This window comes from Zootermopsis nevadensis, unplaced genomic scaffold, assembly GCF_977971745.1.
Source record: "Zootermopsis nevadensis isolate Lab colony 2312 unplaced genomic scaffold, Znev_1.0 Znev_ptg000018l, whole genome shotgun sequence".
Taxonomy (NCBI): domain Eukaryota; kingdom Metazoa; phylum Arthropoda; class Insecta; order Blattodea; family Termopsidae; genus Zootermopsis; species Zootermopsis nevadensis.
In genome coordinates, this window is record NW_028259150.1 from 379,731 (window position 1) to 396,896 (window position 17,166).

Consider the following 17,166-nt stretch of genomic DNA (forward strand, 5'->3'; position numbering starts at 1 on the left):
GAAAATTGTTGTATTCTGTAGATGAATATGAAATGTCTACATCTAGAATAAATAATTAAATTGCGTTATGTTATCCTTTTCCGGTACTTCCGATCTTCTGTAATGTGATCTCCTATCATGCATTCGTACAGCCCATGGATAAATATCACGTTTTGTTCCGTGTTTGGAAGTTGTCAATAAATCTTAATTTGGCTTTGGGTTGATCCCTGGTCTAGGTACCGTTGGGTTCAGTAATTCTATGTTCTTCGTGACGACCGGTTTAAATATTAAGGCTAGACGCGTGGCTGACCGTGTTCTAGTTATTGTCTATCCCTCCACAACACAGACTCATCACGATGGCTCCACCGAACGATTTGTGCCCTAACTTACTGTTTATATTTTACATAAGAGAGAACACTTGGTGTTTAATTAACGACGTCAGATAACTTGAAAGCTTACGATGCTCGTAGCATGTACGCACTTTAAGTTCCGGGAAAATCTTTTGATTATTTCTGTCAATTTCGATAGGGAAATGTGTACAGCTTTTTGATGTATGCAAATACTTCCATCTTTATAATTCATGTAGTCGGAATTGTACTTAGCTACTTGAAATCGACTGTCAGCGCGTCTTCTAGGTCTGGGGGGCCTACATTACCATCTGTCACTTAATTCCGCGTTACATAACATTTACAATTGAAGCCGCATCATTGTTCAGATAATGAATTAAAATAATATACAGAAAACGCAATATTATTACCAAATCGTCACCATTCAAGTGTCGAAAGAAAATAAGCTAGGAAATACACGCACTGCGCAACAATTCTAGCGTGTTGACTTATAATATTTTGTTACAAATAGCGTAAAACGACCGTGGGGACGACTAGACTTATAATTTAATTGTTAATCAGAAACTCGAGTTGAGATTACAAAGGAAACTCCATTTTGCTTAATAACTCGAATTCTGTATTGACTAAGGAAGAAATGTATGGAACAAAGGACTTTAATTTTTCTGTAACTTTTGTCGGAAACATTTTTTGCCCTGATAAATATTTAGCGACGTAACGTTCGAGATGCGAGTAGAACCACAGCGTACGTGTCTACATATAGTGTCTGTTCGATGTAACCAGATTTTGATGGGGCCGATAACTTTTAATAAAACCCTCAAATATGAAAAGTCGTAAAACTTCGGTCGGCAGCTCTCAAGTTCTTACATGCGGATACACGAGCAGACAGACCGACCCACGAAGACGCTAACTTTTGCAACTTTTTGTTCCAACTCTCCAAAAGTTTTCAATTCTGCAGTTTCTCAAATTTCTTCCGTTTTCTTTCATACATTCTTTCTGCCTCTGGTTCTCTCATTTTCTCTCCCTTTTTTCCTCTATCGTTCAATTTTTTAGTCCTTAGGGACGCATTTTAATCCACCATTCGTCACATTTCAGATTTCAAAGTGTTATCTGATTACCTTTAAGTTCTCGTTAGCATTGTGACTTGACGCAATATTAAATTATGCATCACAAATCCTGTTTACCGATCATAGAAAATAGAAGCTTAGTAGTTGTGTTGATTGCCTACCTACCCAGTACAGCAGTGATTATAAAAAAATTATGCTATTTGCGGATTAAGAAGCATAAAGTATGAGTGACACTTCCGTGATTTACGTTCTGTAATAACAGTATATAATACTTGGGTATAAATAATATTGTACTTGTATATTCATGTAAACGTCATTATTATATCATATTGTTCACACGAGACAATTTACTTCCGTGTTGTGCCCCCCCTCTCCCGTAGACCCATCGAACGGTCGTAAAAATACAGCGGCGCGGTTTCTCGTGCTAATTAATTTCCTAATGATTCGCCACGCGTGTATGACTGTGCCAACACCACACATATAATAGATGAGGTATGGGACATGAATGTGTTGATAATTAGCGGACTAGCTGTGTCACGAATAGAGCAATTGTCTGTTTCTATTACGATGTCGGTAAAGTTACATTCTAGCAGAATAAATATTGTAAAGATACAACACAGTGATAACCGCTCTTCGTCAGAGAAATGATGACAATCATAGAATATTTAGGGATTGTTGTCAGAAAATATTTTATCCGAACATTGCTGTCTTCTGGGTTGTTGCGCCGTGTACTGTGGTAGAAGTTTACCAACGTTTCAGAGGTATTTTCTGCCTCCATCATCAGGGCGATGATAGCATCGAAGAACATGACGCTAGATAGAGGTCCGTGGCCAGCCATCTTCATGCCTTGTTCTGCCTACCTTTAGTAGCCACTCTGGACGTGGTGGTAAAGAGAAATATCAGGGAACCGAGATCTACAGATCGTGATCACTTCTGACTGATATGTACACCTTCTCGACACAAAAGGAATTCCGTGTTTAGTGTGACCAAATAATTTATTTGAACACGCGTGTACGTTATACATTTACCGTTGCTTTTATATTTACTAAGTAACTAACGTTAACCCTTGATAAGCTGATAGTCACTCAGTCAATAAATTCCCTACCGTATATGGAGCTCAGAAGTTCATAACCGTGTTTAGATGAACCTGCAACCGATCACTGTCTTCGGTGAGATGAATCCAATTTATACGATCCAAACCTATTTCAATATTTTCTTTTTTAATATTATTATTTATATTGCAGCTAGGTATTCTGAGTGGTCTTTACCCCCCAGGTTTTTTGATCAAACTTTGCATTACTCGTCTCCCATATGTGCCCTACACGCCCCATCTATCTCATCATCTTTGATTTGATCATCCTAATAATATTTTATGTTGACTACAAGTTATGCAGTTTTCTCCAGCCTCCTGTCACATTATCTTTCTCAAGCTCAGATTGTCTTCTGAGTTCCTCTTCTCAAAGTCCCTCTGTGTGAAAAAATACGGTATTCATTTTCCTCCGCTCTGCTAAAGGTAACCCATCCCATCTTTTGCTGCCATCTAGCGAACAGCAGAGGACATTTGTTTACTTTCCCTTTCTATGTTGTGAAGGTTACATAACAGCGTGAGTTGTTCTACTGGTTAAGTTCGTCTTGATGAGTTGAGTTCAGTGGAAGTGTCTTGTACCTTGTTTCAAAAGAATAAAGAAAAACATATAAGTTATTATTGCTTCATAATTGACAGAGTCTTAAACACGTCGTGTGTTGTAAAGGTCGCCTGGTGTAGGTAATGAAATCTAGGAGGCTAGGTTAGGTTGAGAATGTAGTTAGGATGGGGGATACAAGAGATGTATACAGAATTTCGATCGCGAGGTCTATTGTAATACTTCCACTTGTAAGGCTGAAAAACAGATGGGAAGTTAATAGCTATAAAGATTGATCTTAGGAAGACATGTTGTGAAAATCGGAACTGTCTCAACATTGCTAGTGGATTTTCTGGTTCTGATGCTACATTGTCAATTACTTGTTCCTTGTATAAAGTTAGCCATTACTCAAACTGGCGCTTGCATAATTTACGTACAGACAGAACCCAGAGCTCTGGATTGCAATATCCCGTATTAGGATTCCATACCTAGTGTTCAATAGACCATTGACCTTGAAATTGTGAATTTTATAATGATTAAATATAAAAAATACCGCATTTATAAATGTGGAATGATTAATATGTTATTTATAAAAATTTTGCTGATATAACCTCATAACTAACTCTGTGGAGTGCAGCTCTTCCTGAGAATTTGATAGTCCCACATCTAGTCTAGTAGTTCTTCGTCGTTTGTGGAACCTGAATGCTAAAAGAATTATTTTTAATTTTGAGTCATTATATCTACAGAAGGTAAGTTGTTATTCACCGACATTATACGGCAACTGATAATCTCCCCTCTTCGATTCAAGATTTAGGGAAGCTGTTTTAAGATGACGCACATGCATGCCAAAAGAAGACATGTTAAATAAAGCCGCTGGTAGGATTAAGACCACGTTGGTAGATTCTGTGTGCCTAATCAGTTCTACAATCGACTTCACTTCAGCAGGGTATGATGGGGCAGAACACGTGTTATGTATGGGAGTCAAAATACTGGTAATTTGCGTAGATTTTGTTAAAACCGCAGACCTAAAACCTACGTTTTCGTATGTAATGTATTCGTCCGGTTTTCGTGTAGTTGCCACATGTTTGCATGTTCTCCTCTTGGCGATTTGTTGGAATAGTAATCACAGGCCTTGGAGAACATTGCCTTCACACGTGGATTGGTCGTGGTGGCGCTGTGTCCAGATTGGTTTCGGGCAGTCCGAGCACAGCCGCCCTAAAACGGCCGGAGTGAGAATCTGACCAGTAACATTCGTCTAATGGCGGGGCTCCATAGGCCTTCACAACGCAGCGCGTAATTAAGAAAAGGGATAATCTCTAGCTTGTTTTACACGTATGAGGTCTGAAGGGCCTCATAGGCGTGTCTGCATTTTTAACGCAGTGGACATTCTGACACCGACATTCAGTTTGTACCAAGTGCTATTTCTCCAGCTGTAAAATTTGTGCCGAGGTCTATAATGCGTGGAACTTTATTTCAATATCCCTACGCCCTTTTATGGCGTGGTATTTAGCACTTAATGAGTTTATTTAAGTTATATTTATCCCCTAATGTACAGACGAAATTTCTTACTATCTAGAGCTAAATTTGCTGTAAAACTTACCTATAAGCTCTGGTACCAGCCATCCACGTGGCTCATTGACGTCTGGCAGTGGGATACAGGCCTCCTGGTTTCTGTGCATTTATGGCCTTCTTTGAACTCTCGTCGTAGAAAAGTTTCTAGACTTTGACGTCGATTCGGTACTAATGTCGATCCTGTATTTCGGCGATGGCACTGACATTTCGGAGATCTTTCATCTTAATTTCTTTTAAAAATCGAACCAGTAAAATAACGTTCAAACTGTGGTTACTACACGCGTTCCTCTTATACGTTGATGATGGCTGTCTTCTGGGTAGTAGCACCGTGTAGTCTGTCAGAAGTCTGCCAACGTTTCAGAGGTCCTTGCTGCCTCCATCATGCTCATGGCTTACTCATCTCCCTTAAGACCGAGGCTTATTTTTCTCTTTATAATAATCACGTTTGGATCTAAAGCTCAGTACAGATGGGAAACAACGCTATGTAGTATTAATGGTGCCACTGGGTGTGTTCTGTGAAACTTTAAGTTACTTTATTTTGTCTACTCATCAGAGTAGGCATAAAGTCTTTTATTGTTGAAAAAGTCTCAGTAAGTATTTTTACGAATCTAGATGCATAATTCGGAGCTTCGAAATTTATTCTCTTTACCAAATATTCTTGGGGCGATCAAATCAGTGTGAATGAGATGAATGGAGAATTTAGCATGCATGGAAGACATGAGAAATGCATTCAGAATTACGGTGACAAACATGAAGGAAAGAAGACATAAACGTATATGGAAGGATAATATTAAAATGTATTTTGAAGAAACGTGATGTGTATGTGGAATGGATAATCTGGGTCAGGATAATAACCACTATTGAGGCTCCTGTAGACATGGTAATGAACCTTCACGTTGTATAAAAGTCGGGGAATTTCTTAAATATTTAAGCAACTACTAGCTTCTCAGGAAGGACTCAGCTTTTGGAATTACTTCGTTTTAATGGCTGTGTAAATATACGAAGTTTCCCGGATGTTAAATAAAACCCAAAAACGCCGGTCGGTTTGGTCTTGAGAAGTCTAACTCTCGAGACTGAAGATCGAAAATCGACACTGAGCTCTTCTTTTGTATTAATTATAGAGAGAGATAAACATTCAACAGCCAAATATGCTAAATAAAATTTCACCAATGAGTGTGCTCCAAATAAAATATCAAGCTCTTGAAGTACGAAATTCTATGAATAATATTTAACAATTCATTTTCTTCGATGAGAAGTAAATTTCTCAAGGCTGCTTAAGGAAATATTCGCTGTTAATTACGTGATTGATTCGAAATCCACAAATACGCTTTTTGGTCTAGGCGATGTTACTGAATTCTTTGGCAAGTGGTGTTTTGATATTGCAACTGTGCATTAAAGGATTCAATTGTGCACTTTCGATTAAGGTTTACTAATCTTTTTGCTGTTTTTAAAGTTGAAGTTTCATTCATTTGGTTTCCTGCTCTTGACGTGCAGACAAAGGAAGTCTGTCCTTTAAGATTTGCAACTAATAAATATGACTCACTTTACCCAGTGGTTTCATATAGCTTAGCAATTTATGCTATTTCATGCATGTCGTTATCTGATCTTAGTAGAAACAAGGCCACTGATTCAGTACACGAACAGTGGCCAGTGAGATCTGAAGCGGTTAATAGAGACATGCAGTAATTGTCCGCGAATGCTTTACATCTTTCCAACTATGATGGGGAAAGTGGTTTTGTAAGAAACTGTGTGGATCAAACACAACAAATTAGTCACATTGTATCAATGCAAATGACTGGATCTTTAAACGCTGAAAAAATTTATTGATACGTAACTGGTGTTTTTTTCTATTTATACATTTTCAGTAATACTTTCTCGAGAAGTGACCCAGTTAAAAATATTTTCACACTTCTTTAAATTACGAAATAAAGAAAAGTCTTATATTAACATAAAACAAGAAATCGGTTTACTTAAACTTCTGCGGAAACACGTGCCAGCTTTTAGGTAATGTAGACAGATAAACGAGTTTTCAGTGTGAAATTAAGACAACAAAAGGATGAAGTTTTAAAATACGTATTCTGTTTTAACGTTACCAACACTAGAGGCTGAGATGCACACACGCACTCTCGCTTATATGAACGTACTGTTAATATTATATAAGCCTGTCATTTTATTGATCTGGTTAGTGAACGTGGTGCATTGTTCTGCAGGAAGATGATACATTTATACTATTTAAAACAAAATATTTATAACTAGGTACGTGACCTTGAACAAGAAAGAGAAACCTAAAATTATTCACTATCTGGACTTTTTAAAAGAAAGAAACCACGACGTTTCGGAAACTGGCTCTGTTTCCGTCTTCAGGCGAGAGGTAACTACTCAGTTGGGTCAATTAGGTAGAGCTAGTCTTCATCACTGGACTGGAAAAAGTTACTGGAAAAAGGCCAAATAGTGAATCATTTTAAGTTTAATCCACCATCGTCAGAACCCTTTGGAATTTAAGAAAGAGGAAGGAAATGTAAAGTTTGACAGTTGAAAGACCGAGAAGTAGTTGGGAGGATAAGATTAATATAGTAAGAATTGAGGGTAATATTGTTGATATACAGAAGCTGAAGATGTAGGGGAGTGGAGGCAAGTTTCCACTTATTCTTAGCCTCGGAATTAAATGGAAGCGAATGGTGAGCTTCACTCCCTGGTCGTTTGGTCGTTTTATCTTCGACCAAAGGGTCTCCAGTGCCACCGAATAGGAAACTGGGAGGATTCCAGAACCTGTCTGGACTTGGTGGCGAAAACAGAAATTCGTGCCCTTGCAGGGAATCGAAACTGTGTCTTCCAGGCCATAGCCTAGTCACGACACTGTCTTCACTCTTCTGGCTCCCAGTATCAATATGGGTCGTGTAATAGTATATTTTGAGAATTTTAACTGGATATAATTTTTTTAGCAGTAGCGGATTTTGTGAGTGTTAGATATGTTTCATTTTCTGACTCTATTATCAAGACTGATACGTTTTTAGTTCATTAGACACACCTAGTAGAGATCTCACTATCAACTCTGCAAGATTTGGTAGACCTACAATACTGCACGGCGCCACAATCAAGCAGCCCACAACCGTAATCTTTACCGCCTTGATAACCTCAAATCTCAGATAATGTCAATTGTCTCCTTGTTGTGAAATAAATTTGACTGACAACTCTCGCAGCAGCGTTTGAAATTATTGACGCTTTGAAGCAAAATTTCGGCGTTAATAATATTTAAAAATTCAGTTCCTACAGCCAAGAAATCACAACGCATTAGGCCAGTTGCGAAATGCTGTTTAGAGAAATAATCGTACGAAACCAATAAATACGCTCTGTGGGAAGATTGCAGTTGCTGATTATTAGAGCAGGTGTTACATATATTTATTAGACTTTTACTGTTTAATGAAGACATTTTATAGATTATTATTTAAAATGATTTGATACAGCACGATGGCTTCACTTTTCGCCCTTATATGGACATGTGGACGTCAGAATTTTTAGTTCTTACATCTAGAATGTTCTTGGTTCATCAGTCTCCTTTCTAATTCGTACCGATGTATCTTTGCCTGGAGGTGAAGCGACTGGAAAGTAAAGCTGACAACTAGCCTGCATCTAGTCCCAACATTTACAATACCTTCTCTTCCCCTATATATCTTCATAGTTTGGTTCTTGTTTGCATATTTTAGGCAATGTCTTGCCTTGCAATATTATCATTTAAAAATTTCTCGCTCATGCTTAGTCGCCTCTTGTTATTACATGACTAATCTTATTGTCAGTGGAATCTGGAGAATGCCCAGAATCGGGCATTTTGCCGAACGTTGGCCATGAGAATTGTGGAGAAGTCGCCTCCCTCACTCATCCTCACCGATGTGGCCTCGAGACGTACAATCGTACTGGCAAGGTTAGCGACTTAATAGCAATGACCGTTTGCTTTTGGAAGCCGCTACATTGATCTTTTTTCTTTGTTGTTAAACGACACCACCTTTGTTACATTGGGCAGTAACTCTTTTTACGTCAGAGTTCAAAAGACACACTCCTCTGCCTCTGCGGGTCTGTGTTCTGCAGATGCTACTGACTTCAGGCTCATGGCTATCTCATGTCTACTAGCAGGTCAGTCCCTTATGGTAAAACGTATCTACATGAATAGGCGACGCCAATCAGATGACTTTTTTATTATCTTGTTCATACCTGCATGGTCATTGATTCCAATACTGCCTTCAGAATCCACCAGTGAGGGAAGAGGTCGTCCTATACGTTGCTGCTGAGCAGATCAGCCAAATGTAAGAACGATTCAAACACAATGCACTTGTTATACTACAGAATGCAAATACTAGTGCGTGAATTTGTTGTGCGGGGCAATTCAGAAAGAAATGAAATGGCCCAGAATTCATAAAAATTAAAATAGTAGTCTGTTATTAATGATTCAATGGAGAATTCGTGAAAGTTTCTTTAGGAATCTTGCAGACACTTCAACAGTTTAATTGTTGATTGGCACAATACAGAAGAATTTACTGTCACATGCATGTTTACTGTTTCATAAACATCTCCCTGAAAATGTTTATTTATTTTTGGATCGGATTGTGTATTTAGGAAATCAAATAAACTCAGTTGGCGAAAGAGATTCGAAAATCAAATGGACCTGTGTCTTTTACATCACTCGGCTTATAGAATTTTTCCTTGAGCTAAAGCACCGTGTGGTAGACGATACGTTTTCTGAAAAGTTCGTTGTTTGCCCTCAATACAGTTTCATGCTATCTGCTACATGGGTTGAAATGGTCTTGAATTCATCGTTTAAGGTTAAACACTTGTAGACAGAACCTGAGATTAAAACAAAGGTTTCAGATTTATTTTCCAGTCATTTATGCTAAAAGTGGCTCAGAAATTTGCCATGAAATTATTCAACACGCCAGTCTGTCAATTAATTTGGTGCCTACATCTCTTCTCTATATTAAATAAATCACGATATCATTAATTGATTTGATTCATTAATGTTATATGTTTGAGGAAAAATCACTGCTTGCCTTGCCTACTTTCTTGAACTTCAGAAAGCAGTAATGTCTGTCGTTCCGTTTCTGTACAAAATTTATCCTCATGTTCCAGTGTAATTTGTTATAGAGGGGTATCCAGTCAGAAGTAATTGGTGGATTTGTTATCTCTGTCAGTCTAATGTACATAAGATGTGTCTGTCTTCTGGGATTTTGTGCCATGTAGATGAGTACTTGTCGCTCTGATGATGGAACTAGCAAGCATCTCTGAAACGTCGTTGAACTTCTACAGAATAAAACGACGCAACATCCCGCAACATGTGTTTACACAACTCGACGCCTTGAGAACCTGAAACGTCATTAATTAAGGTAAAAGTAAATTTGTCCTCGGTACTTGAGTACGCAACACACTGTGGACACGTACTGGAGCCTGGAGATTAGAGATACAGCTGCACGTATTCTTAACCCCGGCACTGCATCGGGCGAGTCAGCTTCACACTCCGGTCGCTGTGCCCTGATAAAAGAACAGTGTGCCCACCAGTACCCACTGGATAGGATGCTGGGTGGACCTCAGAGCTTGTGTGGTTGTTGTAGTGACGTAAAATGTCATCCACACTTTGCTATCATAAATTAACACAAAATAGATCTTCATTACTTTTACAAGTTCATGGACTACGGGATAATTAATTAATTAATTATTAACCTTTTCATGTGGTTTCATTTTGTTCTGAAGCTGAAACAGCGTTATTAAATAATTTAAGACAAAATCATACCATCTGGTCTAAAAATAATGAGGATGAATAACCGAACGATGTTGTGTAGCTTTAGCGTGTCTGACTGGAAATCGAGGGGTGCATGGTTCGATTCCCGGTCGGTAATTGGCATATATAATAATATGAGATGCCATAAATGTCGTAAAACGATAATGGATATTAAGAAGCCATTTATGTGTTTACTGGTTTCATGAATAAACGAATATTAGTGATTTAAATGCAGAAAACTATAATTTTATTGGCTCACTGTACGCATACAACTTATTTATCACTCCATGGGGAAAATATATACTGAAGATGGCGCAACAACCCAGAAGACAGCCATCTTCAGACTCACCGCCGTGATAACCTCAAATAATACAAAATATAGCCTATGCTCTTTGATTGAGGGTTTCTTCAGAATAGTTTTCATAAAAATATTTTCATTTAAGATAGGAAGGAACATGAAACTAGAGAAATGTCGAAGATGTACCTTAATAATCAGTAATTCTAAAATTTATTTCAATGAATTTTGGTGTGAGAATGTGGACTGGATTCATCTGGCTTATGGCACATGTTAACAAGATAATAACCCTTCTGGCTCCATAAAAGGTGGGTAATCTTTGACGAACGGAGCGACTACTAGCTTTTCAAGAAGGACTGTGTTTCATGTAATTATTATATTGTTATCGACTTTTGTGGCAGAAAGGTTAGCAGGTCTGCTTCTTTTTTCTGAGCTCCCGGATACTAGTTTTGGTCCGGAGACCGGAAAAAATGGACTTGCTTTTTCTCGGTTCTGCCAGGCATTTCGGATTAATATCTTAAATTAGACCAAGTTTCTTTTCTTCCATATTCCTTCATATTATTTATTAATCATCCTATTATTGGATGCTGTATAGTGTGATCTATTGACAGAGTCCTTAAATAAACAAAAAAATAAGATAAATATGTATTGTTATTGACAAACACAGACATTCACTGATTCTCAGACGAAACTAGATATTTTGGCGGTCGGGGAAGGTTCAAAAACCTGCGCTCCTATTCCTCCAATATACAGAACCAGGAAACAAAAGGTAATTATTTCATGTCTCATATGAATTTCCGATTCTTCGTTTAAATAGAATCAGTTACTTGTGAAGTAATTATTTGCAATCTACTATCGTAAGAGAGCAGATCCGCCCATTTCAATTAAGGCACAAAACACTCTCATAAAATGCGTATATTAAATTTTTGAGATAATATTGAGTTTTATTTCAACTGTTGTCTAGTGTATTTCGCATACGTCAGCAATCAGTTACGTGTTGTTCAAATATTCTTCAACGTACACCAGTTTCCTACGCCTGTTTGGGTTCAAGAATGTTAACAGGAACGTTACACATATCCATACTAAATATCAGGCTGGTCAGTTACCTTCGTATGTTGTTTAATGATGCAATATTTGTGCAAAGTTTTGAATGCCGTAATCAAACCGTTAATGTAGGAGAGTAAATATTGCTCTAAATTAAAAGTGAAGTTGTCAGCCATAACACCTGTACTCCGGTTAGAAGAATTCTTATGTCAACAGGAGGTCGATCAGGACAACAGAATTCAGGGAGCGAATAACTCTAATGCCTTTACAATTATCGTTTGAAACTTTATGGGTTTCTCGCTGTTGATAATAATTTAGAATTTTGTTTTGGAAAAAATATCAGTAATTCATTGTGACAAGAAATGGTTTTTCAAAGTGACTGGTTTTTAAATTTGAATTGGGTACATTTAAACGGCGATTAATGAGTAACAGCAGGTGGAAGATCCCAAAGATTGGGCTGTATTGCGGTGTAGTATTTACTACTAGTACTACGCACTACTTACATAGGAGTGGGAAAGTGAATACTAATATGGTACATATTCACCAAATGCCTTCTTTGCTAATCTACATTCCTCGGCTGTTACGTTATTACGGATACAGATGGATTTTTTCGTTTCTGTAATTTTAATTATTCTGTGCTAAATTCTTGTGCCAGAAAAGAGCGTAGTAGTTTCGTAACTTCGAGAAACACACAAGTAGGTTGTTAACAAAACTGTTTTTTTGATCAAAGAAAATTATTATTTTATTTGTATATAGAAATATAAACGGGATATAAAAACAATTTTCAAATACAAATTGCAGAATTTACAGCTTTTGAAGGTCTACCTTTTATTATTATTTATTATTTTTGAATGATGAGAATATTCTATAACATTTTTATGTTAGTGTAAACTGCAATAATCATACCGGTCTCATAAAACAAAAATTAGATTAGATTCGCTCAGCAACATAAGAATATATCAGTAGTTTCGGAGACTAATTGTGCGGACATGGACACACGAGACCTCCGTGGTTTGAATAAATTGTGTACACTTCATGGAAAGTACACACAGGTGTGATGGTGATATTTGCTGTTCTACACTCTTCCTTGCTGGACGTTAACATTAACAGTAGCGTGATATTAATGTCTTTATAACAGATCATTGACCTATAAGAAATGCAATTACATCACAGTGAAATAACTGACGGCGAGTTTGAAATGCGTTCGCGGTAGAGTTACAAGGTTACGCCTAATAACTATGTCATGTCTGTCCTTCTGTCGCAACTACTCATGAACAATTGCACTTTTTATTAAGTGTAATAATGGGAAATTCGCACAAAAATTACACTTGTTTCTGCTTGGGGAATTGACCTTAGGGAATCCCCAGCCAGATTTACCTCTCATGCAGTCATGTAGGGAATCCCCAGGATGATATTACCACCCAGCCAGAGAACCGTGAGGCATCCGTTCACACAAAATTCATTCACAGCAAAGAGCTATGACGTCATCGGCACAATAACAAAGGTCAGAGGTCACGCACAGCTTCCCGCAACTACTTGCACCATAAAAAGAGAATTCCCGAAAGGAAAATCTGCAGACAGTAAAGTAGAGAACGCGCCAGAACTCTTACGATATGAATGAATGTTCTAACGTCTTAAAGAAACGTGGTCATAATAACATTAGTTTGTCATTCTGCAACTTAACTAATTAAACATTGTTCTGTGGTAGTTATTAAGGTGTACGTGAGGGTCCTGCTTCCAGGGGTCTGCAGAAATTGTTATCCTGTAGTGCTTGTACACACAAGATTTACACGAAGGGCTGTAAAAATGATATCAGAATGACTCTATTGGCATGACCTACATACCGAGCAAAAATATTATTTGCCTGCTTGTCAAACAATGGAGTTGCCGTCTTGTACTCCAATTTATTATAAAAATAACTAACTTTATAGAGCAGAGTCCATCTTGAGGGATAACAACAGCTCAGCTACCCAACAAGTCCTCATTTTACAGAACCCTATAGCTCATTACCTGAGCCATATAAATCCAATCTGTAGACCTACTCTTTCATCATAGTATCTAAGATCTATTTTAATAACCCCTCTACTAGATCTTCCAAGTTTCATTTCCCTTCTGGTTTTGACCAAAACTTTGTAAGCATTTATCCTCCTAGATTTGGTCATTTTTGTAATATTTGGTGAATACTACTAATTGTAAGGCTCGTAATTTTGTGGTTTTCTCCAGCCTTTTGTCACTTCCTCTCTTTAGTCCAAATATTCTACTGCGCGTCAATTTAGTCAGTTGCAAACATAACGACTGTAACAGCAAAGGCTTGGGGGTGCAGGCACGCCAAGTACTGATGGATGTGATGTGACACTCACGCAGGGCAATGCCCTGGCATCTCTGCTACACCCGTGCTTTTACTTTCAACCGGCGCGGTGCGTTGCTCTGTGGGCCAGTGAAGAGACAGGTCAGCCAGAGACACGCTCTGTTGGTTACTTGGTCGCTGGGTTGGTTGGTTTGTAGTGAAAGTGAAGATGTCAGTGACCCACACGCTCTTGTGTTTGAGAAGGTAGCGGTTTTGTTAAAAACCGATAGGCCTATTCCAACAGTCGAGTCATTGACCAGTGTTCCTCCCAACTCTCACTGTTTAACCGCGCATTCCGAACGCTTAGTCCTTCGCTGTCTGGTTTCTGTTGGATTTTGAAAAGGAAGGGAACTTACGCCGAAAATTTTACACAGAAACAAAGATGCTAGGCAAAAAGTCCCAGAAGGGATATTTGTCTAATGCAAAGCTTAATTGATAGGAAACTTTAATGCGTTCAAGTAATGGAGTTGGGAATTTTTATCCTGTCTCATAGCTGAAAGATTTGATGATTTCACGGCGAGTATTTTTATTATTAATTTCTTTGTGGAATATTGTAAAGTGCAAATGTGTAAAGCATAGAAAACTATAGTTTTACTAATTGTTTTTATGGATGTTATTGGCATATGCTGATGATGTTAATTTATTGGGGCACGACATAAACACAATAAAGAGGAACGGAGAAGTTTTACTAGAGGCTAGTAGAAGTAAACTCAGAAAAAACTAACTACATATTAGTGTCTCATCAGGAGACAGGCGGGCATAATTATCTTAGGGTAGCTAATAAGTCCTTTGAAAGGGTTACAAAGTTCAAATATCTGGAAACAACAATAACAAATAAAAATGACACTCATGAGGAAGTTAGGAGGAGACTAAATTCTGGAAATGCTTGCTACTTCTCAGTCCAAAATATTTTGTCTTCCCGTCTGATTTCTAAGAACCTGAAAATTAAAGTTCACAAAACAATAATCTTGACTGTTGTTTTGTATGGGTGCGAAACATGGTCTCTCACTCAGAGGGAGGAACACAGATTGCAGGTGTTTGAGAATTGGGTGTTGAGGATGATATTTGGGCCTAAGAGGGAAGACGATGGGGCGTGGAGGAAACTGCATAATGATGAGCTTAAAAATCTGTACTGCTCCCCCAGGATTGTCAGGGTGATTAAGTCAAGAAGAATGAGATGGGCAGGGCATGTAGCGCGCATGGATGGAACAAGGAGTGTGCACCGGGTACTGGTTGGAAAATCTGAAGGGAAGAGACCGCTGGGGAGACCTAGACGTAGATGGGAGGATAATATCAAGTGGGATCTATGGGAGATAGGAGTCGAAGGAGACTGGATTTTGTTGGCCCAGGACAGGGTCCGGTGGAGAGCTTTGGTTAATTCGCTGATGAAACTTCGGGTTCCGTAAGCCATCTAGTTAGTTAGTTAGTTTGTATGGCTGTAAAACATAATACGTCACTTGAAGGGAATAATTCAGACTGAGGGTGTTTTAGAACAGGGAACTTAGAAGAGTATTTGGGGAAAAATAACTGCATAAGGAGAAACGCAATGTGTACTTTTTCCCAAATTTGTATTATTAGGATAATCGAATTAAAGGGGAGGATATGGGCGATGCATGTAGCAAGCAGGGGGAGGTGGGTAATGCGTGCTCGGAAGACTGGCTTGGGTGCGAGGTTATTGAAATGGTGCTTAAGGAAGTCGGTTTGTGAACATAGTAATTAACCTTCAGATTCCTTAAAAGGGCTTTCTTTGACTAGCTGAATGGCTGTTAGTTCCATAAGGACTTTGCTCCACGAGCCCACTTTAACCATATCAAAAACCTTTAAATAATCTTCTGTGACGGCATTTTAAACAAGTAAGTCATGTGGTTTGATTATAAAAACGTAAATACCTGTACGTGACAAATGGGACCTATCAATATAACAGACTATTGTGACTGTACAAAACAATATTTATTATCATCATATATTTCTACTCTTTGATCCTGTTATGCAAGATAACCCACTGGTGAATCAAAAGAAATTACAAGTACGTAGGTCAGCAATATCTCACATGTTGCTTTTAGAAACTTATGTAAACGAATGACTCGTGAGGCAGGCGTGATAACCACAGACGAACTGCGCTCTATATTTTATCCCAGATATGATTTCTTCAATTCCCATTCTCTGACCATGTGCTGGTCCACTGGATTTTCAATAACAACTTGCTGTATCGATAGATCTGAATCTTACGAAGACGCAGTGCACGAGAGAGTGTGCCAGGAGCCAGTACGACCTGTAATTAAAATCGAGTGAGTTCTGAAAGATCCAAGATGGCATTTTATTTAATAGAAGTGTCTCTTTTAGGTCATTATGTTGGTACAGAACCTGATTTATTCTTCCCAATAGATATTTTGTGCATTTACTTGTATTACATGTGGTTAATTCTTTCTCCTAGTGATACTTTGTGACCAACTTGTTTTATAGGCTATTAAATGATATCGAGAAAACAATGTTAATTTTATTACTGCTGTTTCAGTGTGAGTAGAGGTGTCGTTTTAACTATCCCGTGGTCGGAATAACTGAGGTGTGACGTAGAGCGTCATCACCGTCCACCATGAGTGAACTGGAGAAAGGATAACACAATTTTAATTAAATGAATTATTCAAAGTTTTACAAAAATTTGTTGATCCATTTCAATTATAATTTGGATCGGAAAATTGCTGTAAGTGTTTATGAGTTTCATCAAGAATTATCAGTCGGCACTAAATACATTACGTAAAGGCGAAATTGATCATCTACCTATATTCAGAGCCTCTTAAAATTAAATGAATGTTCTTTAAAATTATTGATGATATAGGCAGTTTGTGATATATAAGTGCGTGTTTCAAGTTTTATCAGTATTTGTGAAAGAAGCTCCATTGGAATAGACAGTCCTTCAGAAGCTTAGGTAGTTCGGGCGGCCTTCAGTTACGAAGGATAACTGCGGATATATGGAATAAACAGTGGCTGATAGCCGACAACGGACGGTCCATAAGCTTGCAAGGTGCGCGGGGAACTGACCACTGTTCGCCATAAAATCCCAGCATATTACGAAATTTACATCTGTAAAAAGTCTAAGCGAAGTACACATAAAGGCTTATTTAAGCTCTTAAG

The 17,166-nt window shown here is 38.1% G+C and overlaps 1 protein-coding gene across 1 annotated transcript in view; it reads left to right on the forward strand.

Annotated features, from left to right (window-relative positions):
• Positions 1-16,173: 16,173 nt before the first annotated feature.
• phtm (cytochrome P450 enzyme phantom) overlaps positions 16,174-17,166 on the forward strand; it is a 46,841-nt gene continuing 45,848 nt past the window's right edge. The window contains exon 1 of the mRNA XM_022059232.1: positions 16,174-16,322. The gene's annotated coding sequence lies outside the window, so the exon portion shown is untranslated. The remainder of the gene's footprint in view (positions 16,323-17,166) is intronic.